Source organism: Nicotiana tomentosiformis, chromosome 8 (genome assembly GCF_000390325.3).
Source record: "Nicotiana tomentosiformis chromosome 8, ASM39032v3, whole genome shotgun sequence".
Taxonomy (NCBI): domain Eukaryota; kingdom Viridiplantae; phylum Streptophyta; class Magnoliopsida; order Solanales; family Solanaceae; genus Nicotiana; species Nicotiana tomentosiformis.
In genome coordinates this window covers 19,117,874-19,141,059 of record NC_090819.1, presented here as the reverse complement: position 1 = coordinate 19,141,059, position 23,186 = coordinate 19,117,874, and the positions used below count along the sequence as shown (strand labels likewise).

The window sequence follows — 23,186 nt, the reverse complement described above, 5'->3', positions numbered from 1 at the left end:
TCACGACCTACACTCGTAGGATTTCAACTTCACTAACTGAGCAACTTTAAATTTTAACCTATTGTAACCTAGGAATTAAACTCTTAATCCCAAACCTACTTACAATAACTATATTTCAAGCCCCTTTATAATAACTCTATTACAAAGATAACCACTTGACTAACTCTAGTCAACACAACCACAAGTTTTATGGTTTACAAAGTATCCTATGAGATGCTCGAAATAAGCTAAGTAGGAGTTACAAGTGAATAACATAAACAAAGATACAATAATACTAAGGACACACAATGTATTCAATGTTGGGATCTGGTCCTTCGTTATGTTGTTGTTTTGCTCTTCAATGCCTTTGAGAGAATGAAGTCGGCTGAACATTTGAGAGTAAATATGTTATTGGTTTTGCAAGTGTATGTCATCCCTTGCCTCATGTTGGTAATATATAAGTGAGGTCATCAAAAATGATGCAAGGGAGTGTCCAGTACACATCATGCTTCAACAGTGTTGATGTACTGTTGCGTGTGCAATACAGTAACTTTAACAGTTGTAAGAGTTGACTTCTATTGTGACCGCAGGAACTGATATCTATTTGGTCCCTTTGTTCTTTCCTTAAATGATTTCATTGAAACTTGTGCCAGATATTTGACTTGTTATTCTGAATGCGGAGGAGCTAGTTGTACCAGGTTCCCTATTTGGTTCTCGTATGAAGTTTGCTAAATCATCAAAACAAAAAACAGATAACTTATCATTTTTTTCCTTTTTGATGATGACAAACTTAGAATTGATATTCCCCCTAAGAACTAGATCTCCACATTGTCTCCCCTGCACAATAGCTATATTTTCCCCGAGAACCTGTTTCTCCCCTTCAATTTTCTTCCCCCAATTGGCGTTAAAACAAATCAGACAAGTAAACACAAAAAGAAGTTCAACAAAGTTAACTCATGCCACTTGTGTGCACAAAACATAGCTAAAGATAAAACACACGAGTACAACATGCATTTAAAAAGGACTAATTTGCTCATAAATTTAAGTGAAAAGAACCATTGTAATAGTACCATAATTACAAAAACATACACAAATTAAACATGACTAGAGTACCATAACCATATGGAACAAATAACAAAAAAAGGAATACTGTAAAACTTGGTAGGGACTGACAAAAAGAACACTGACAAAGGGACAATTTAGGGGGCACTAGAAGAGGAGGGGAAGGACGTGGGAGCAAGATCCTTGAGGAGACCGTCCACGCCAGCATTAGCAGCTCTCTGATCGTTGAACAACTGCTCTTTTTAGTTCTCCACCTGTCTCCTCAACTCTGTATTCTCAGCTAGCAAGCGGGTAACTTATGCACCCTGAGCACTACTTGAACCAGGTTCCGTGCTAGCTTGATTGAGCATACCCTCAAGAATAGCATTTTGGACCTTCAACCTCCTAATTCCTTTATTAGAAGCATTCTGACCATCGATAAGTTGAGAGATTGTGAATTGCTGCCTATTCCCCCTTTTTTATCAACACACTTGCATTCCTCCAAGGTGTTTATTGAGAACATTTGTTTATGAGTTCCCATAGCTACTCTCCCCAAGGGGACCTCAAATCGTTCAAAGACTTTTGTGAGCAGGAACCCATATGGTAACTCATGATTTCCATCCTTGAAGTCCGCCACCTTCTTCATGTGTTCAATCAAAATTCCAAGCAGATTAGTGGGAGTGTAGCCGTCCAGTGCATCCAAAAGAACCAGGTTCGCAATAGAGGCAATGGATCGCCTTTCAGCTCTTGGTAGCAACACCTTGTTCACCAACTCGAACATGAGTTGGTATTCTGGAAGTAGTGCCTTATTGTGTACCCGTTCCCTTTGTTGAACAACTTGAGGCTTCAGAATAAGCTTCCTAAAACCTGGGGAGTAGGTCCCCTCTGCACAGTTGAGAGTCCTTCAGCAGGCACCTTAAGAATATCCTCGAGCACAGCCACATCAATCACAAAGTTTACCCCATTAACCTTCAAACAGATGGTGTCGCCTTCTACTGTGACCAAATCAGCATAGAAATTACGAACTTCCTCCTCATGAACCTTTGGACTCTAAACAGTAAAGAGATGAGTCCACTTTTAGATGTCGCAAATTTCAACCAACTGCCTCATTTCAGACTTATCAAGAATATCTGTGTCAAAAACTCTGCCCTACAAAACTATTTGCTTTTCTTTAGCTGAGACATATCAACTCTGGCCTTCTTTGAGGAACCAAGTTCCTCACTCCCGCTTGGCTTCCTTTTGAGAGACTTCTTTTTTCCAACACTTTTCTCCTTCCCAATAGACTTTTCTTTCTCACCAGATTTCTCCTTTTCAATATTTTCTTCACCAGCAGTTTCAGTAACCTTTGCAGATGATACCTTCTTCTGTTTCACAGACACAACCTTCTTAGATGTTTTATAGACAAGAGAAGCAGGTTCCTCATTCAACACCTCATCCTCAACTTCCACAATAGTTGCTGGAGGCACAACCTCCTCATCAACCAGCCTACTTTTCACAAGTCTTCCTCTTTACTTTTTCTCCTTGTTCTCCTTTAGATAATTGCCAAGAGCAACCATTTTCTACTTCCTAGTGGTGGGTCTTTTAGGAACACACTCTTGAGTAGCTGTCCCACCACTCATAGAAGCCTTAAACTGGGCTACAACCAAATTGTCAGTCTTCCTAACATTCATCTCCTTCTCCTTCTGACACAAACTTCATCCCAGGGTACATAATTTCTAAAGGGGCTGCATCAAGGTGAGGGGAAGAGATAGGGTGTAAGGCCTTCTAAAAATTCACCTAAAATTCGGGGTTTTGTGGTGCCAAGATAGACTTATGTGTTGACGATTTTAGAGATTCGGTACGGACTTGTTGGGTTGAACAGTGCGTTGGAGAGTTGAAGAAACTTTTTACAATAGTAGGGCATTTTTGCGGTCCACTATGCGACCGCATAATCACTCTGCGGGCTGTAGAGCCGCCACAGAGTGAAGCAGACAAATGGCCCATTTTTTGAGGTTGTTTTGCAGTCTATTATGCGACCAAAAAACCATTTCGCGGGCCGCACAATCAATCACAGATCCAGCATGAAGATTTCAGGAGGGGAGTTCTGTTGCGCATTATGTGACCGTAGAACTAGTCTGTGGACCGCTGACCTGCCGCAGACCCAACCCGAACATCCTAGTTTTAGGACCCTTTTTCTGTGGTCCCCTTTGTGGGCCACATACTTGTTTTGCAGTGCGGTCTGCGGACGCAGACCCAGCTTCGTAGAGTTTAAGTTTGGAAAATTTCACCCGATCCCATTTTCATAAAAATAACTTGTGGGTTATTTTGGCTGGTCCTAACTGATATTTAGAGAGAGGGGAGTGGTCTAAAGTGAGAGGGGAAGTTCCTAAGGTTATTGTTCATCAACCCTTGCTCAAAGTTGAAGAATTCACAAGAAAAACTCACTAGGTTTCCATCCTAGAGGTAAGATTCTACTCCCTAGCCCTCAACTCTGGAATTTAATTGAAACAGGTAACGAGGAAAAGGAATTCTTGTGTGTGGGAGTTGTTCATTATGCATACATGTACCATCTAGGGTAGTGGTAAAATTGTTGAGCTCATTTGGGTAAACTTTGGGTAGTGGGATGAAGGGATCCACCATATGAGGACCTTGAAATCTTAATGCACACCTAATATTTGATAAAATGCTCAAATGAGCTGGAACCATAAACTCCTTCCTAATTTGTGTTCAATGCTCACATGTGGACTCAAAGTCTTGAATAGAAATGCTTTGTTATTGATGATTCATGATGTTGTTTGAAAGTGAAACAGATGAACATAAAATATGAAATATGGCAAACGTGCCAAGAGTAACATTGTGTTATGGCAATTGGTGCCAATTAAATGAATGATATTTAAAGGATAATGAAATAAGTTGTCAATCCTTTAAATAAATAAACATACTAGGAGTATCGTTAGTCACAGAGGAAGGGTAGGTTGAAATAACCTAACCCTAAAACTACACGTATCGGTGTAGGAGTGAATTGTAATTGTACCCCTTTATTGGGATGAGGTTTATGTGATGATAATATTCCCCTTTATTGAGACGAGATGGTTGCTAAAAAGGGGTGATGTCGATCCACACGTCATTGTGGTAAGACGGCCTAGCCGGTCGGGTCGTGATCGGACGCCATGTCGCACACATATTGGTGATTGTGATTGATATTATGATTGAAACAATGATTAAGATTGTGATAATTATTGTGATTCTGGTTTATGTCTTTGGCTGAGACAGCCTAGCCGATCGGGCCGTGATCAGACTCCGTGCTAAAATTATGGTGGTATGTCGGTGTTAAGATCTCCCAACCTAAAATATATAATCTTACTTGAAAACTTGTCTTGCTCTTAACTCTATGTTTTGTTATTATTTGAGGCTCTCATTCATTTTATGATTGTCCTTCCTTGTGTAATCATTCATTCTATTGAGAAGGTGTTTAGTAATGCATACTAGTACTATTATATATGTACTAACTTCCCTTTTGCTGGGAGTGCTGCATCTTTAATGGATGCAGGTGGTTCCACAGCAGGCGGTCTTGATCATTGATAGCGATACACCCTCTTCCTAGCTAATTTGGTGAGCCCCACTTCATATCGGGGTCGTATATCTTTTGTTCCTTGTGTATTATATTTTGAGGTATAGTTGGGACCTTGTTGCTGGCACTATCATTGTACTATTTTGCATCTATTAGAGGATCTGTAGACATAGTGTGGGTGGTATGTTGGTGTTGGGAAAGTCAAACTAGCAATGTTGTATTTGTATCACACGTTCCACTTCAAATTATAAAAGTGTATGTATTTGAACTTTATAAATGATGTAACTAATGATAAGGAATCGGTATTGTTCACATGATCCTCCCCATTGTCTAACTAATAAAATGGATATTTACTTTATTCATGAGTGAGTTCGGATAGAAGATATTGAACAGGCTTGCTCGGCCGGGTTATCTCAGTTGAGCGCCGGTCGCGCTCGCCGAGGTCGGGGCGTGACAAACTTAGAAGGTATAAGAGCCTAAGGTTTTAAAGTGTCCTAGGATGTCTCAGAGCCGTGTCTAGTAGTGTCCTTCTTATCGGTGTGTTGTTAACCATATCTATAATTAGGAGGCTACTAGGGCATTTAGGAATAACACCCTTCTTTGATGTTCTAGATCATGCGATAAAGCTGATTGTAAGATTTTTCCTCCTCTAACTCGTGCATTGCTATAATTTTTAGTACATGGCACCTAGGAAGAAAGCAAGAATTGGCCAAGGAGCCAATGTCGCCCCAGGAGTGGCAGTTGATTCTTTACTTGATGATGCAGGTGAGCACCCGAGGGGTAAGAATATTCCCGCGACCACTTCACTTCTTGATTCCACTACACCCTATCATACTGCACCAGTTCCTGCACCTACTGAGGGTGCAACGATGCCTCCAACCGATATTCTAGTTCCAACTCTAGCCCCAGATTCTGATCTCGATGTTTCTGAGGGGGGTCTTAGGGAAGCCATACAAATATTGGCTCAGATAGTGTCTTCTTAGGCCCAGAGATCAAATGTTGTGCCTACTTATTCCAGTCAGCCAGTGGAATTTGCTAGTTCCAGGGTGAACAAGTTTCTTCAATTAGACCCTCCAGTATTCACGTGTACTAATCCCGAGGAGGACCCCCAAGACTTATGATGAACTGGGTTCTTTTCCATATTGAGGGTACTTGTGTTGTCACACAAAAATAGCACACAATAAGAAAAACAAATACCAAAATCTTCCAATTGTTTCTTGATCCACGACAATTGGGCACAATAGGAGGAAACTGCCACATATTCAACTTATGTAGTAGAGAGAGCCACAAAATTTTATTTATTTTTACCCAATTAAATCAAGCATGAACCCAGAATCTTTGCACAGAGAGAGGCTAGGGCAAAATTCTCTCTCTAGAATTTTTTCTCTTAAATTCCTGCGTTACTGTAGCAGTGAACAGTGCCAAATAGCTTCGTGAACAGTGACTTCGTTACTATTCATCTCGGACAAGCTGGAGCTTTAGGCTTCAATGGCCACAATGGCTGGCGATCAGCCATTTTTTCCGGCTGGTCTGCCCTCCCCCAGCATTGCACAATAACCTAAAACAACTAACTCCAACCCAGCTCCTCTAGATTACTCTAAGATTTTGAAACCAAATTCTTTAAATCCTCTAGCGATGGCTACTGCTGCAGCTTCAATTCAACCCATTCCACTGCGACGAGCAATGTATTTGAATAGCCAACCAGTGGTTAAATTCACAGAGGCAGAAGTAGATCGAATGAACGTGATTGAAGGCCTCCAATATGCTGTCGTTGGAATGCTTTCATATGGATCTCCGGAGATTCACGAGCTTCGGTGAATAATTCCAACTCAATGTGGTATCAAAGGTGAGTGTAATATCAGATTCCTTAGAGATCGTCATGTGTTAATTAGATTAACTCTATGGCAAGACTTTCTCAATTTCACATCGAAGAGTAGGTACTACATCAAATCCAAAGATGGGTACGAATACCAATTGCGTACTCTTATCTACGATGCGAAATTTAAGGCGGGTGAAGAAACTCCGATGGCGATGGCGTGGATTTCTTTTCCTGGACTGTTGCCTACCTTTTTTGTAAAGGAAACTCTGTTTTCTTTGGCTACAGATGTGGGAAGGCCAGTGTGTCTTGACACGGCAACTACAAACAAAACTAGGCCGAGTTGCGCAAGAGTAAAAGTTCTTGTCGATTTGTTGGCCGAACTACCTAAAAAGGTGCGATTGGATATTGATGATGAAGCTACTGGTGGTGTTCGAACATAATGGGTGAGAATTCAGTATGACATGCTACCAAAATATTGTAAAGAGTGTAAACTACAAGGACATGATGAAATTGAATGTTAACGTTTGCACCCCGAGCTTATTGAGAATCAAAGCAACGAGAAAAGGAATGATCTTGCTGAGTCGAACAACTAGAATACTGCTGCTAATGAACAAGGAAAAACCAAAAATCACACTACCCCTTTAATGATTCTCACGAGTGGAAAAGTAGTCGGGAACGTAGGTGAACAGTGGAAGGAAGTTCGGGATAATCGGGGAACCAACAAAAATAACAAAACCCAGGTACAACGGCAAACTGTCAATGCAATCGTGACAGTGAATGCTGGTGTACAGCAGGTGCACACTACTAATAACTTTGCACTGGTGGAGGTAGAAGAAGATCAGACAAACAAGGTTCAAGCAAGGAATAAATTTGTAGTATTAGAGGAGGAACAAAGTGATATAAACGAGAACAACCAACTGATTTTGGTGGGGGAAAAACCAGTCTTCAGTTCTAAAATAGTCCTACTCCTTCTGGGATTCAGTCCACAATCGACTGGGTTCATAGAAGGTTTGGGACTAGCAAAGAGGATCTAAAACAACACAATTTGACCACAAACCAATCTTGTCATGAGATTCCATCTCAAACATTTAAAGATTCTAGGCAGATTGAGGATCTTGATGAGGTAAACTCTACAAAGGTCTTATGGAGAGATGCAGTTCAGATTAAGGATGATCAGCTGGGCAAAACTAAGACAACTGAAGACAAGGTGAAGAAGGACAACAAGCCAAGTTCACCTGGCGATAGGCTGACGACGCCAGGCCTAAAGCTAGGCTCACCAGGCGTTAGGTTGGCGACGCCAGGGCTAAAGCTAGGATCCCCAGGCATTAGGCTGGCGACTCCAGGCCTAAATCCAGGCTCCCCAGGTGTTAGGCTGGCTACGCCAGGCCTAAAGCCAGGTTCACCTGATGAGGCAGCTACAGTAAACCCCAACCTTAGTGCAACTGGAGAGATTTTGGTCTATGTAGATTGTGTTCCGGTGTATGCATCAGAGAAAAAACTTGATGGAGATGTTGATGTGAAGATTAGGGATGATATAATGGGTTCAGACCAAATTTCAAGCAATGGGAAGGGTGGTGATCTCACTAGAACAGTGCTTTCAGAGCAGACTGCTATAGTAACTCCTGGGCTAGGCAGTGTCTATGAGCTACAATTCAAGGAGTATGAATAGGCTGATGAGTAGGCAATTGTTCCAAGAGCATCAGGGGAAATAGAGGAAGTGCCTATGGAATCTGGCACTGATCAAATTATGCAACTACATCTTAATGTTCCACTTAATACTCCTCTACAACATTTACATGATTTAGTTACACACAATGTGACACCAATTGATGAAGACTTATTGAGACAAAATCCAATTGAGGATGAAGGAGATGATGAATCAACTGCAGAAAACTTCAAACAAGTGGCTAGGGAAGGGGATTTATCACACACAACTAGTGCTAAAGGAGGTAAAAAAAACTAAGAAGAATCAGAGTAAAGATCCACCACAACATTCAAGAATAATGCCAAGGAGGGCAGGTTCTCTATCTAATTGATGATGATCAAAACATTAATATGGAACATAAGGTATGTGAATACATAACATGCCTTTCCTAGGGTGATCAATATGAATAGGGAGCATAATTTTTGTGTAGTTGCATTGATGGAGCCTTTTCAAAAGAAGGGACTCATTGATAGATATAAAAGGAGGTTTATTATGGAGACTGCTTATGCAATATTAATGGGAAAATATGGTTTTTCTTTGATGCAATGGTGGAATGGGAATTAATGGAGGATACTGAGCAACAGGTGACTGTGAGAGTGTTTCACCATGTCCTGGGGTAGCACATGATGATGACATTTGTTTATGCAAAATATTCAACAATGGAGAGGTTGGATTTGTGAGATCACTTATATTACTTAGCAAGTGATATGGAATTACCATGGTTGGTAGGAGGGGATTCCAATGTGATATTGCATGAAGATGAGAAAATAGGGGGACTTCCAGTACACCATCCTGAATATGAGGATTTTGAATTTTGTGTAAACTCTTGTGGTTTGTTTGAGCAAGGGTACAAAGGAAGTCCATTCACATGGTGGAATGGGAGATCCAATGCTGAGTGTATATTCAAGAGATTGGATAGGATTTTTGTGAATTTGCCATTTCAGAACATGTTGTCAACTATTGAAGTTGAGCATCTAATCAGAACTAGATCAGATCATGCATCATTGCTAATGACATGTGGGGTGCAGACAACCAATTTTGTCAAGCCTTTTAGATTCTTGAACTTTTGAACAAAGCATGCTACATTTATGGATGTGGTGAGGCAGAATTGGGAAGCTGATTTCATAGGGGATCCGTTTTTGATGTTCAAGCAGAATATCAAGAGGGTGAAGGCAGCTCTCTCAAAATGGAGTAAGGAAACATTTGGTGATATCTTCAAGCAATTGGCTATTTTGGAGGACATTGTTAGGGTGAAGGAGATGTTGTTTGCAGAAGAGCCTACAACTGAGAATAGGATTATGCTTCAAAAGGCTCAATCTGAATTGAAGAAATACTTGAGTATTGAGGAGCAGTATTGGAAGCAAAAAGCTAGGGTGACTTGGTTTGCTGAATGAGATAGGAATACAAGTTTCTTTCATAATCATGTCAATGACAAAAGAAAGAAATTGCAACTGAAGAGGATCAAAAGTGGCAGTGAGGTATGGATTGAAGACCATGAGCAATTGGCTACAGCTGCAGTGGACTTCTACCAAAAACATTTCACAAATGAAGGTGATGCTTCTGAATTTTCCTTGCTCAATAATGTACCTTCAATGGTCACTATGGATCAGAATTTGGAACTTAGAAGATTGCCAACAATTGAAGAAGTAAGGGAAACAATGTTTGAGCTTATTGGGGAGAGTACTAGTGGTCCTGGTGGATTCACTGGCCTGTTTTATCAAACATGCTGGGATGTTATTGGTATTGATATACACAACATGGTGCTACACTTCTATGGAGGAGCTGCATTGCCTAAATCCATCACTCACACCAATCTAGTGTTACTGCCCAAGAAGCCTAGAGTTGAGACCTTCTCTGACTTAAGACCTATTAGTTTGAGCAACTTCATTAACAAGGTCTTGTCTAGGGTGTTACATGACAGATTGGAGAGTTTTTATCCATCTCTAATAACTCCTAATCAATCTGGATTTGTAAAGGGTAGGAGTATATTTGAGAACATCTTATTGACTCAAGAAATTGTCACTGACATAAGGTTAAGGGGAAAGCCAGCTAATGTGGTGATCAAGCTTGATATGGCTAAGGCCTATGATAGGGTTTCATGGAAGTACTTATTGCATGTGCTAAGGAAGATGGTATTTTCTGAACACTTCATCAACATGGTGTGGAACTTGATGTCAAATAATTGGTATTCAGTATTGGTGAATGGCAGTCCTCAAGGTTCTTTAAGTCGATAAGGGGTGTGAAATAAGGGGATCCCCTATCTCCAGCATTGTTCATTCTGCCAGTTGAGGTACTTTCCAGGTCTTTGAATAATCTCTTTGAAGACAAGTCATTTGTGGAATTTGGAATGCCTAAGTGGTCTGATCCTTTAAACCACTTGGCATATGCTGATGATAAGATAATCTTTGCATCTGCTCATCCTCCCTATTTGAGCAAGATTATTGCAGTATTGGGAAACTATGAGAAGATATCAGGTTAGATGATTAACAAAGATAAGAGTTCATACTACATGCATCCAAAGGTTGCTAATGGATTGTTTCAGGCAGTTGGAGCAATTACAGGATTTGCAAGAGGTAAATTCCCCTTCACATATCTAGGGTGTCCTATTTTTTACACTAGAAGGAGGAAGGACTATTATGAGGATCTTATCAAGAAGGTGAAGGCTAAATTGCATTCATGGAAAGGAAAGATGTTGTCATTTGGAGGAAAGGCAACACTCATCTCTAGTGTGTTGCAAAGTATGCAAGTTCACATGTTATCAGTCCTTGATCCACCAAACAGCATCCTGAGGCATCTACATAAGACTTTTGCTAGGTTCTTTTGGAGCACAAAGGAAGAAGGGAGAAGCAGACACTGGGCTTCATGGCAAAATCTTTGCCTTCCTAAAGAGGAAGGAGGCCTGGGTTTTAGGTCCCTAAATGATGTCTCAAGGGCATTGTTTGCTAAACTATGGTGGAGGTTTAGGACCACAAAATCTTTGTGGTCTAATTTCATGTGGAATAAGTATTGCAAGAAGGAGCTACCAACAGTGGTGCATTTTAGGGAGGGTCTCATGTTTGGAGACAAATGCTGAATGCTAGGGAAGAAGTAGAACATGAGATTGTATGGGAATTGAAGAGTGGAACAACTAATATTTGGCATGAAAATTGGACTGGATTGGGTGCACTTTATCACGTATTACCGGAAGACTTTCCAATCAATGAAGATCTTCAGGAGGTGGCAGAACTGCGGCAAGGGGAAGCATGAGATGATCAGCTGCTAGATCAAACTTTCAATGAGGAAATTGCCGAACATATAAGACTAAATGTGCATTATGAAGGCAGTGAGGGATATTGGGATAGGCCATACTGGATGCCAACTCCTTCAGGCAAGTTCAGTGTTAGCAGTGCTTGGCAAATATTAAGGCATAGGGCTGATCCTAATCAAGAATTAAAGTTAATGTGGATTAAAGTTTTTCCATTCAAGATATCCTTCTTCTTGTGGAGATTGTGGAGGAAGAAAATAGCCACTGATGACATGTGGATGAGGCAAGGGCAAATGGTGATGTCTAGGTGTTGGTGTTGTCAGCAGCCCCAAGAGGAATCCATTGAGCATATATTTGTCACAAGTCCTACTGCCTCTAAGGTATGGAACTTGTTCATGGGGGCTGCTGGAATTTCTATGCAATTGATTCAATTAAAGCAGATTATAAGGCATTGGTGGTATGCTCAGTGTTGTCCAAAATTAAAGCCACTATTTCAAGCAATACCATCTATCATCACTTGAGAGCTTTGGAAGAGAAGAAATACAGGTTAACATGGTGGTTCAGTGTCCACAAATAGGGTGATTCATGAGATAAATATGACATTGCATCAACTGGAAAGGGTGAGGTATGCTTGGATCCCTAATATTCCATTGTTATGGCCAGACATGATTCAATACTTTGAAGGATATAAACCAATAATGATCACTACAAGAGTAACATGGCAGCTTCATTTTCATGGTTGGTACAAATGTAATACTGATGGAGCTTCAAAGGGAAATCCTGGACCTAGCTCCCTAGGCTTTTGTGTGAGGGATGATGAAGGTGATGTGGTGTATGCTAGGGCAGTAGACATGAGAGTGACAACTAATGTGGTAGCTGAAGCTAAGGCTATTCTTCAAGGGTTGGAATATTGTGTAGAGCATGATCTTCACCCTCTCATATTGGAGTCTGATTCATTGGTGATGAAGAAGGCGAGAGAAGGGGAATGGGATCCTCCTTGGGTAATTGCACAGGATGTGAAGAAAATTGTAGAGATGAATGACAACTTCAATGTGATCTTTCAACATGTGTTCAGAGAAGGCAACTCAGTAGCAGATTTTATAGCTAATATTGTGTTCTCTTTTGCAGGTACATCTGAGTTTCATTCATTCTCTGAACTGCCTAGTGCAGGGAGGAGGTTGATAAATCTAGACAAATCTCAATCACCTAAACTTAGAGTTAGGATAGCAAAGAGAAGAACCCCAGACTGATGGCTTCACAGGATTGGACTCTGCACAAACCTGCATGTGGTATTTTTGGAGATTGTTGAATCATTTCTCAGTGGTATTAGCATGCTTTCATGCTCAATATGAGGATGGTTTAGCAATGTTTAGAATGATGTATACATTAAAGGTTCTAGTAGGGAAGGATCTGAGCTTACAAGATCATAAAAAGACATAATTTCAAAGCCTGGCCTTTGCCTTGCAATGCCTGCTTAAAGCCAGCTCATGCCTGGTTTTTGCCTTGCAAATCTAGCCTAAAGCCAACTCATACCTGGCTTTTGCCTTGCAAAGACTGGCTAAAGCCAGCTCATGCCTGGCTTTTGCCTTGCAAAGCCTGCCTAAAGCCAGCTCAAGCCTGGCTTTTGCCCTGAAAGCCTGCCTAAAGCCAGTTCAACCATGGCTTTTGTCTTGCAAAGCCTGCCTAAAGCCAGCTCAACCCTGGCTTTTGCCTTGCAAAGCCTGCCTAAAGCCAGGCTCCTCTTCTACACATTAAGTTTGATGAGTGAGCACATGATTAATACTTGGACAAAATCAGTCCATTGTATATGGAGATCATATAGTAGCTATACTTGGAAGATTATGTTGGTTTCAACTCTGTGGTGGAGATGTTTGAAATTCATTTTAGCCTATGGACAGTATACCCTGGCGCCTGGTGAGAGCTTGATAGGTGCTGCTTGGTATTTGCCAATGACAATTGGATTCACATACACTAATAGGAGAAGGAAGCATTCAACTTATCATGCTGTAATAGCTAGTTCATTAGATTTTAGCTTTTCTATATTTTAATAGCTAGTAGCTTCATGCAACTTCTATTTTGGTTTGGACATCTTGTAAGCTTTGGACCCATTTTGAGATTTTATTTATATATTAGCCACTAGGCAAGTGCTGCCGAGTGGTATAGTTGCTTAAAAAAAGAGCATGAACCCAAAAAATGAATCACACTAGATGTACTCTTTCTATCCACCAGATAACGAGCATAATCAACATCATCATACCCAATTAGATTAAAATTATCTCTGGAGGGATAATAGAGGACCAGGTCATGTGTTCCTTTGAGATACCTCAGAATTCATTTGGCAGCTTTCAAATGGGATTCTTTAGGACTTGATTGGAATCTAGCACATAACCTAATAGTAAACACAATGCCAGGTCTGTTGGTTGTACGGTACAAGAGAGATCCAATGACACCCCGATACATAGTTTCATTTAATAGGAGTATCAATGATCTTTGAGCTTTCCATCTCAAACCTCTACAGAAGATCCTTAACGTATTTCTGCTGACTTATTATTGTTCCCTTAGAGGTTTTCTTAACATGTAGTCCTAGGAAAAGGTTTAGTTCCCCCATCATACTCGTCTCAAACTAGATTCCCATAAGCTTTGCGAACTACTCACACACAGAATCATTTGTTGCATAAAAAATGATGTCATCATCATAGACCTGCATAATCAGCAGGTTCCTCCCTCTTTTTTTTTTAGAAAAAAGAGTGTTGTCAATTTTTATTCTAGTGAAGCCATTCTCTAGAAGGAACCAGGACAACCTTTCATACCATGCACAAGGGCCCTACTTCAATCCATATAAAGCCTTATCAAGCTTGAAGACATGTTCAGGATGTTCATGGCATTCAAAAACAAGTGGTTGTTTGAAAAAAACTTCTTCCTTCACATATCCATTCAGAAATGCACTTTTAACATCCATTTGGAACAATTTGAATTTTATATGAGATGCAAAAGCAATGAGAATTCTGATGGATTCTATTCTTGCAACTAGAGCAAAAGTTTCATCATAATCAATTCCATCTTCTTTACTATAGCCTTGGACCACCAGCGTGGATTTATTTCTTGTTGTATAGCCAAACTCATCAAGCATGTTTTTGAACACCCACCTAGTTCCAATAATTGTTCTGTGTGAGAGTCGAGAATCCATGTGCCACACGTTGTTCCTCTCAAATTGATGGAGCTCCTCTTGCATAGCATCAATCCAGTCAGCATCTTTCAATGCTTCCTTGATATTCTTTCGGCTCAATTTGAGACAAGAAAGCTGAGAAGGAAAACATGTTTCTTGTCTTGGATCTAGTCTGAATCCTTAAATCCAAATGAGTGATTACGGTTTGTAGAGGGTGTGAGCTTTTGTGCTTCCAGTTAGACACCTAGGTTTTAGGATGTGGGAGACTAGGTTCTGCCATATGAGACCCATCATTGGCATTGATAGAAGTGTGAGTACCACTTCCTTGCTCTGCATCAGGAGTGCCTAGTACAACATCAACAACTCTATTTTTAGCTTCAGTTGCGGTGCTGGGGGGACTAGGTTCCTCCGAATCACCTGGAAGTTTTGCTGCATCTTCTTCACTAGACTCCTTGACTTGACTCATTAAATATGCCTTATCATTTACCATATCAATAACTTCTCTAGGGATCTTTGAATAATCTCCATCTTGATCATCCTTATCATATGAATCTTACCCACTTGAGTGGTGTGATTCATCAAAGATTACATGTACGCTTTCCTCTACACATTGAGTCCTTTTGTTGTATACCTTGTATGCTTTACTTTGTGAAGAATAACCAAAAACGATTATTTCATCACTTTTAGCATCAAATTTTCCCAACGCTTCCTTACCATTAGTGAGCATTTGCATCCAAATGCTCTTAGTTAAGTCACCTTTGGTTTTCTCCCATTAAGTAGCACATCTGGGTTCTTGTTTAGAAGGGACCTGATCATGCACCTGTTAATCAAATAACATGCTGCTTCAGCCCAAAAACTCTTTGGTACATCCTAATCAATCACCATCGCTCTTATCATATGTTTAAAAGTCCTATTTTTCCTCGTCGCAACACCATTTTGTTGGGGTGTTCTAGGAGCAGAAAAATTATGACTGATACCATTTTCAGCACAACATTCATCAAAGTTTGCATTGTCAAACTCGGTGTCATGTTCAGATATAATTCTCACAACATTATGGCTCATTTTACTTGGTTCTGCTTCACAAAAGCAACAAAGACTTGAAAGGCTTCATCCTTGGTTCTGAGAAATAAGGTCAACGTGAATCTGGAAAAGTCATCAATAATAGCGAAGATGTACTTCTTTCCTCCTCTATTGGGCATCCTCATAGGTCCACACAGATCCATATAGAGAAGATCCAGTGGCCTTGAGGTGCTCACTTCCTTCTTTGGCTTGAATGAGGACCTGACTTGCTTCCCTTTCACACATGCATCACACACCTTATGATCTTTGAACTTTGACTTTGGCAACCTATGAACCAGATCCTTCTTGATTAGCTTGTTCAATAGAGTAAAGCTTGCATGTCCCAATCTTCTGTTCTATAGCTCAGCATCATCATCGACAACACTAAAACATGTTAGATCACCACTATTCAGAGATTCAAAGTTGCATATTTGAAAGACACTCAGCATGTTATATTTCAAGCCATTTACATAATACACATTTTCAATTTAGTGAGTATTACACCCTATATTTTTGTACGTAAAAATGCGTCGTAAGCAAACTAATGTAGGACCAAAAATGAGATAATATTTAAAAGTATATAAAGTAAGTTAATCATGTTACCTATGAGGTTACAAAAATTGAAGATCATGAACAACAAGTACAAAGAGGGTTGGACAGTTCAGAAGCTAAAGCAATTGAATAAAACAATGTTTCGTCGAAAGTCGACAAGTTGGGAATGTTATAACATGTACCTTTAGGGTGAGACTAGGGCGATTAACATGATAAGGAGATTATATTATGATTTATATTAGTCGTATGACATCCGTGTGTTATGTTTTAATGTCAAGCAAGTTGTGGAACAAAAGTCGATGAAAGTCATCACAAGTTACACTCATAAGTTTTACTGAATCTTTGGGTCAAATCTAACTGCAATTTTCTCCCAATATACTTAGATTTATGGGGTTTTCCACCCATCAAATTAAAGATCTATGAGTCTATTTTCCAATGCATTAAACCGTTTGTCAATACGACATCGTAGTAGTGAGATATGAGCATTTTTGCAATACTGCGCAAGCTGCTAGGTGACAAGTAGGTGTGTCACCTACTTGCTTAAATGAAAGCCCAAAGATGGGCCATTTCGGGTCGTCCAAAGAGGCCTTTTAAAGGCCTATTTTCTTCATATATTAGACTTAAAATAGAGCATAATAACCAGACATAAGCTCTGCAAAGAATCCTCCCAAAATTTCCCACAAACCCTAATTGATTTTCTCTCCCTTTCAAGTTCTAATTGGAGGTAAAACCTAGAGTTTGAAGAACCAAGATAGGAGCTGAGTTATCCAACAAATAAGGTGAGTTTACTGCTCTCTTTCATCCAGTTTTTTTTCTATAAATTCATGGTAAGTCGTTCTATACTTGTGAGAACTCACGGGACGGTGATCGAAAGCCGTGAGTTCGAGTTATTCACTTGTAGCGGACTGTTTTGTAGACTGTTTTGTGTTGCTGTTGAGCTGCGTGTTTTACGACTGTTTTGTGGAGTTTTGGAGGAGGAAGGGGGTGTAGAAACACCATATAAATGTAGGGTGGTTGGCTGGTCGTTCGTCATAACATTTTCGGGTCGTTTGACACTACTACGGTGGTCGTTTTGTGTATGAAGAGATTGGGGTGTGTTGGGCTGTTTTGTAGTATTTGATGGTGTATATAGGGCTGGAAAATGATGTATATATGTTGTCATTATTCTGTTCTTGTATTGTTGGTGTTATCTTGAATTTGGAGGAAGTAAGGATTATAGGGGAGATGCTGCCCGTTTTAATACAAAATAAGTTTGTCGTTCGTTGTGCGATAGTTGTAACTTTCGTAACTTAACGATAGTATTATTATCATTCTTGTAGATTAAGGTGCGAAGAGGTGAGTTCAACTTGGTGATTGGAAAGATTGTGATAAGGTATGTTAAGGCTAAGCCTTCCTTCATTTTGGCATGATCTCGTAGCTACATGTGTTAGTAATGAGACAAAAAGAGAAGTTCATATTCATGAATTTATTCACACTATTCTAGTCTCATAAGTTACAATATTATTCCTTATCGAGATTCTATATTCAATATAGTATTGTCTTCTTCCAGTCAAGAGAGCAGCAAGCCTATATATACAGTATTACAGTATTTTCATTACCATCGAGCTATAATCGATGGGCAGGCCCCTATTGGGCAACCTCTGATCAGATGGAAAGTTATATACCGAGCCTACTGTGGCCGAGCGCCTATGAGCGAGCCCAGCATGGTCGAGATACATAGCCTAGTATGGCCGAGCGCCTATGAGCGAGCCTACTATGGCAGAGCAGTTATATATACCGAGCCTTATAAGGCCGTACAATTATTTTACTTACTATATTGAAGGAGTTGAGTCAGTATCAACAGGTAAGTATATCTCCAGATCATCCTTTGACTCCCAATTATTTTCAGTTATTATATTATCAGTTCAGTTTCAACTTTCAGTTATGTTATCGCCTTATATACTCGGTACATTATTTCGTACTGACGTCCCTTTTTCGGGGACGCTGCATTTCATGCATGCAGGTTCAAATAGACAGACGAGTAGACCTCCTCAGTAGGTGTTTCCAGAGTTTAGCCTGATCGGTAAGCTCCACATCCTTCGGAGTTATTGGGTCTAAGTTTTTGTGTGCATCTTATGTATGTATTTATATATATAATATGGGTAGTTCGGGGCCCTGTTCCGATCACAATATATCTATCAGTAGAGGCTTGTAGACATATCCTATTGGTTAGTGCAGTATGTTGGGTTTGTAGGCCTGGTATGTATAATTTGGTGGTTTGTCAACTGTAGTAGCTATGACGGCCTTTTCAGCCTAGTTTTATATTGATGTTTAGTTAGCGCTAGTTTCCATTCAGTTTTATATTTTGCTTCGCAAATTGTCTTGCAAGGTGGCCCCATGGCCAAAGTATGACATTATATGTTCAGAGTCCCTTAGTCGCAATTTGGTACGCCAGGTTAGGTGAGGCACCGGGTGCTTGTCTCGCTCCTAGGTTCGGGGCGTGACAAACTTGGTATCAGAGCAGTTCTGTCCTAGGAAGTCTACAAGCCGTGTCTAGTAGGGTCTTGTTTATAGATGTGTTGTGCACCACATTATATAAGCAGGGAACTACAGGGCATTTAGGAGTTGGTTACCCTTCTTTGAAATCTAAATCGTGCCATAGAACTGAGTTATAGGAAATTTGAATTAAACTTATGTGTTGGTGTTTGCATGCACAGATGACGGTGACTAGGAAGACTATGGCTAGCCAGAGGAGAGATACAGCAGTAAGTGAGGGGACCAGCAGGGTACCCCCAGTAGATGTGGCCCAGTCTGAGGCTCAAGGCGAGACCCCTACTCAGCCATTACCGGCTCCTCCACCAACTACGGAGATTCCTAGGGAAACCGCACATCCAGTTCCCCCTCCACTTCCATCAGATCAGGACTTGAGGAGTGCGGTGCATTTGTTGACACAGTTGGTAGCTACCCAGCAACAGGCTAGGGCATCAGCTAGTGCAGGAACTTCTGAGGGGTCTGGGAGTTCAAGGGTCCGAGAGTTTATTGCTTTGAGTCCCCCAGAGTTCACGGGGACAGATCAGAGGGAGGACCCGCAGGATTTCATAGATCAGCTTCACAGGATCTTTCGTGTTATGCATGCCACGGAGAAAGAGGCAGTTGAGCTAGCAGCTTTTCGACTCCGAGATATAGCCATCCTTTGGTACGAGGGATGGGAGAGGTCCAGGGGACGTGATGCACCTCCAGCTATTTGGGAGAATTTTTCAGATGCCTTCCTTGACCAGTACTTACCGCGGGAGATCCGACAGGCTCAAGTCGATCAGTTTCTAGCCCTCAAGCAGGGTAATATGAGTGTTCGAGAGTATAGTCTCCGTTTTGACTCATTGGCCAGATATGCACCATCCATAGTTGCTACTATGCGGGACAGGATTCACAGGTTTATAGCAGGGTTAGCCCCAGAGTTAACCGAGGCATGTGCCACCGCTGCATTGCAGGATAGTATGGATATCTCCCGGATTCAGGCATTCGCCCAGAATATAGAAAGGGGTAGGCGTCGGCAGCAGGGTACAGAGAGGGCTGAGCAAGGGCAACGTAAGAGGATGAGATTTCCCAGGTCTCAGGAGCAATCTCAGGGTAGTTATAGGACCCAGTACTTCGGACGGCCACCTAGGCCTCCGCCACCTCAGTTACAGGGTTACAGGTATAACCGCTATACTCAGTCAGGACCAGGTGAGAGCTCACGGGCGTCGGGTTTGCAGCGACAGCGAGGTTCTATGCAGACATGGTCATTTCCTCCACGGTGTGACATCTGTGGTAGAGGATACTTGGGCCAATGCCGAGCAGGTTCTGATGCTTGTTATACATGTGGGCTTCCGGGGCATATGATGCGAGACTGCCCAAATAGAGATTCTGGGGGAATGGCACAACCAGCGAGTTCAGCAACAGGATCGTCTATGTCCGTGCATCCTTCAAGGCGTGAGTCTCAGTCTTCGGCTGGTAGAGGTCGAGGCAGAGGTAGAGGTTCCAGTTCAAGTGGTAATCAGAACCGTATCTATGCTTTAGCGGGTCGACAGGACCAGGAGTCTTCACCAGACGTTGTGACAGGTATATTAACCATTTGCTCTCACGATGCTTATGCTTTGATAGACCCAGGATCTACTTTATCATATATTACCCCATTTGTCGCGAGGAAGTTTGGTATAGTGCCTGAAATACTAAGTGATCCTTTTGCGGTATCTACACCGGTCGGAGAATCGATTATTGCTAGACGGGTTTACCGAGGTTGTACGGTGACAATTTGTAGTCGTCAGACCTCAGCTGACCTAGTTGAGCTAGAGATGATGGATTTTGATACTATCATGGGCATGGACTGGTTGGCAGCTTGCTATGCCATAGTTGATTGCCGAGCAAAGGCAGTCAGATTTCATTTTTCGGGTGAGCCAGTCCTTGAATGGGTAGGTAATACAGCAACACCCAGAGGTAGGTTTATTTCATATCTGAAGGCGAGGAAAATGATCGCAAAAGGGTGCATTTATCATATTGTGCGAGTTAGAGATGCAGATGCTGAGATACCTACACTTCAGTCTATTCCCGTAGTCAAAGAGTATGCAGATGTGTTTCCATATGAGCTTCCAGGTATTCCTCCAGAGCGAGAGATTGATTTTAGCATCGATTTGCTTCCAGGAACTCAACCAATATCCATCCCTCCGTATAGAATGGCACCTGCTGAATTGAAGGAGTTGAAGGAGCAGTTAAAAGATTTGCTGGAGAAAGGTTACATCAGGCCCAGTACCTCACCTTGGGGTGCACCGGTACTATTTGTGCGGAATAAAGACGGCTCGCTGAGGATGTGTATCGATTATAGGCAGTTGAACAAGGTAACTATTAAGAATAAGTATCCACTTCCAAGGATTGATGACTTGTTTGATCAGTTGTAGGGGGCTAGATGCTTTTCAAAAATAGATTTGAGGTCGGGGTACCACCAGGTCAGAGTTCGGGAAAAAGATATTCCGAAGACAGCCTTCAGGACCCGATATGGCCACTTCGAGTTCCTTGTCATGTCCTTCGGGTTGACTAATGCACCCGCTGTATTTATGGACTTGATGAATAGCCTATTCCGGCCATTTTTAGATCTGTTCGTGATAGTATTTATTGATGATATTCTGGTTTATTCCCGTTCAGAGGATGAGCATGCGGACCACCTGCGAGCGGTACTCCAAACCCTCCGTGATCGTAAGTTGTATGCTAAGTTTTCTAAATGTGAGTTCTGGTTGAAGTCTGTAGCATTCTTGGGGCATATTGTATCAGATGAAGGGATAAAGGTAGACACTCAGAAGATTGAGGCCGTGAAATCTTGGCCTAGACCTACCACTCCGACAGAGGTTCGTAGCTTTCTAGGCTTAGCAGGATACTATCGGAGGTTCGTAGAGGGTTTTTCTTCCCTTTCGGAACCATTGACGAAGTTGACACAGAAAGAAACTAAGTTTCAATGGACAGAGGCTTGCGAGCGGAGTTTCCAAGAGCTTAAGAATAGGTTGACCTCAGCTCCAGTTCTAACACTTCCAGAGGGTCTAGAGGGTTATGCCGTGTATTGTGATGCATCAGGTGTCGGGTTAGGATGTGTCCTGATGCAACATGGGAAGGTAATTGCGTATGCTTCAAGGCATTTGAGGAAGCACGAGAGGAATTATCTGACCCACGACCTCGAGTTAGTTGCGGTTGTCCATGCACTTAAGATATGGCGGCATTATTTATATGGTGTTCATGTTGATGTATTTACTGATCATAAAAGCCTACAATATATCTTCAAGCAGAAAGAGTTGAATTTGCGACAGAGGCGATGGCTTGAGTTATTGAAAGATTACGATGTTAACATTCTCTACCATCCAGGGAAAGCTAATGTTGTAGCAGATGCCTTAAGTCGCCGATCTATGGGTAGCTTAGCACATGTAGAGCCCGAGAAAAGACAATTAGCTAGAGAGATTCATCAATTGGCTTCGTTGGGGGTTCGGTTAGTAGATTCTGAGGATGGTGGAGTTGTACTCCAAAACACTGCAAAATCATCCCTCATAGCTGAAGTCAAGGAAAGGCAGTACGAGGACCCAGAGTTGGTCGAGTTGAGAGAGTGAGTTCCGCAGCAGAAGAAGCCATTGTTAGAGCTCAAGGGAGATGGGGTTCTCAGATACAGGGGTCGTTCGTGTGTTCCAGATGTAGCAGGGCTACGAGACAGGATTATGTCAGAGGCACATTATTCATGGTATTCCATCCATCCTGGATCGACGAAGATGTATCATGACATTAAGGATGTGTACTGGTGGAATGATATGAAGAAGAACATTGCTGAGTTTGTCGCCCAATGTACTAGTTGCCAGCAAGTGAAGATAGAGCACCAGAAGCCTGGAGGGCTAATGCAGACTATAGAGATCCCGACATGGAAATGGGAGGCGATAAACATGGACTTTATCACGGGTTTACCTCGTTCTAATCGTAAGTTCGATTCCATATGGGTGATAGTCGATAGGCTCACGAAATCAGCTCACTTCCTACCGGTCAGATCTACATATACAGTAGAAGATTATGCAAAGTTATATATTAAGGAGATAGTGCGGCTACACGGAGTACCGGTTTCTATTATATCTGACCGTGGGGCTCAGTTTACAGCACATTTTTGGAGGTCATTTCAGAGAGGTCTAGGGACTCAGGTGAATCTCAGCACAACTTTTCATCCACAGACTGATGGACAAGCCGAGCGCACAATTCAGATGCTCGAGGATATGTTACGAGTATGTGTGTTGGATTTTAAAAGAAGTTGGGATGAACATCTACCTCTTATCGAGTTTGCATATAATAACAGTTACCACTCCAGTATCCAGATGGCTCCGTACGAGGCTTTGTATGGGCGTAAGTGCAGATCTCCTATAGGGTGGTTTGATGTTGGAGAATCTGGGTTACATGGGCCAGACCTGGTTCAGCAGGCCATAGAGAAAGTAAAGCTTATCCGGGAGCGACTGTTGACAGCTCAGAGTCGTCAGAAGTCATATTCTGATGTGCGGCGACGAGACTTAGAGTTCAGGATTAATGACTGGGTATTCTTAAGGG

At 41.6% G+C, this 23,186-nt stretch overlaps 1 protein-coding gene across 1 annotated transcript in view; it reads left to right on the top strand.

Annotated features, from left to right (window-relative positions):
- LOC104114143 (protein CURVATURE THYLAKOID 1B, chloroplastic) overlaps positions 1 to 23,186 on the top strand; it is a 116,060-nt gene that overhangs the window by 27,552 nt on the left and 65,322 nt on the right. The window lies entirely within an intron of this gene.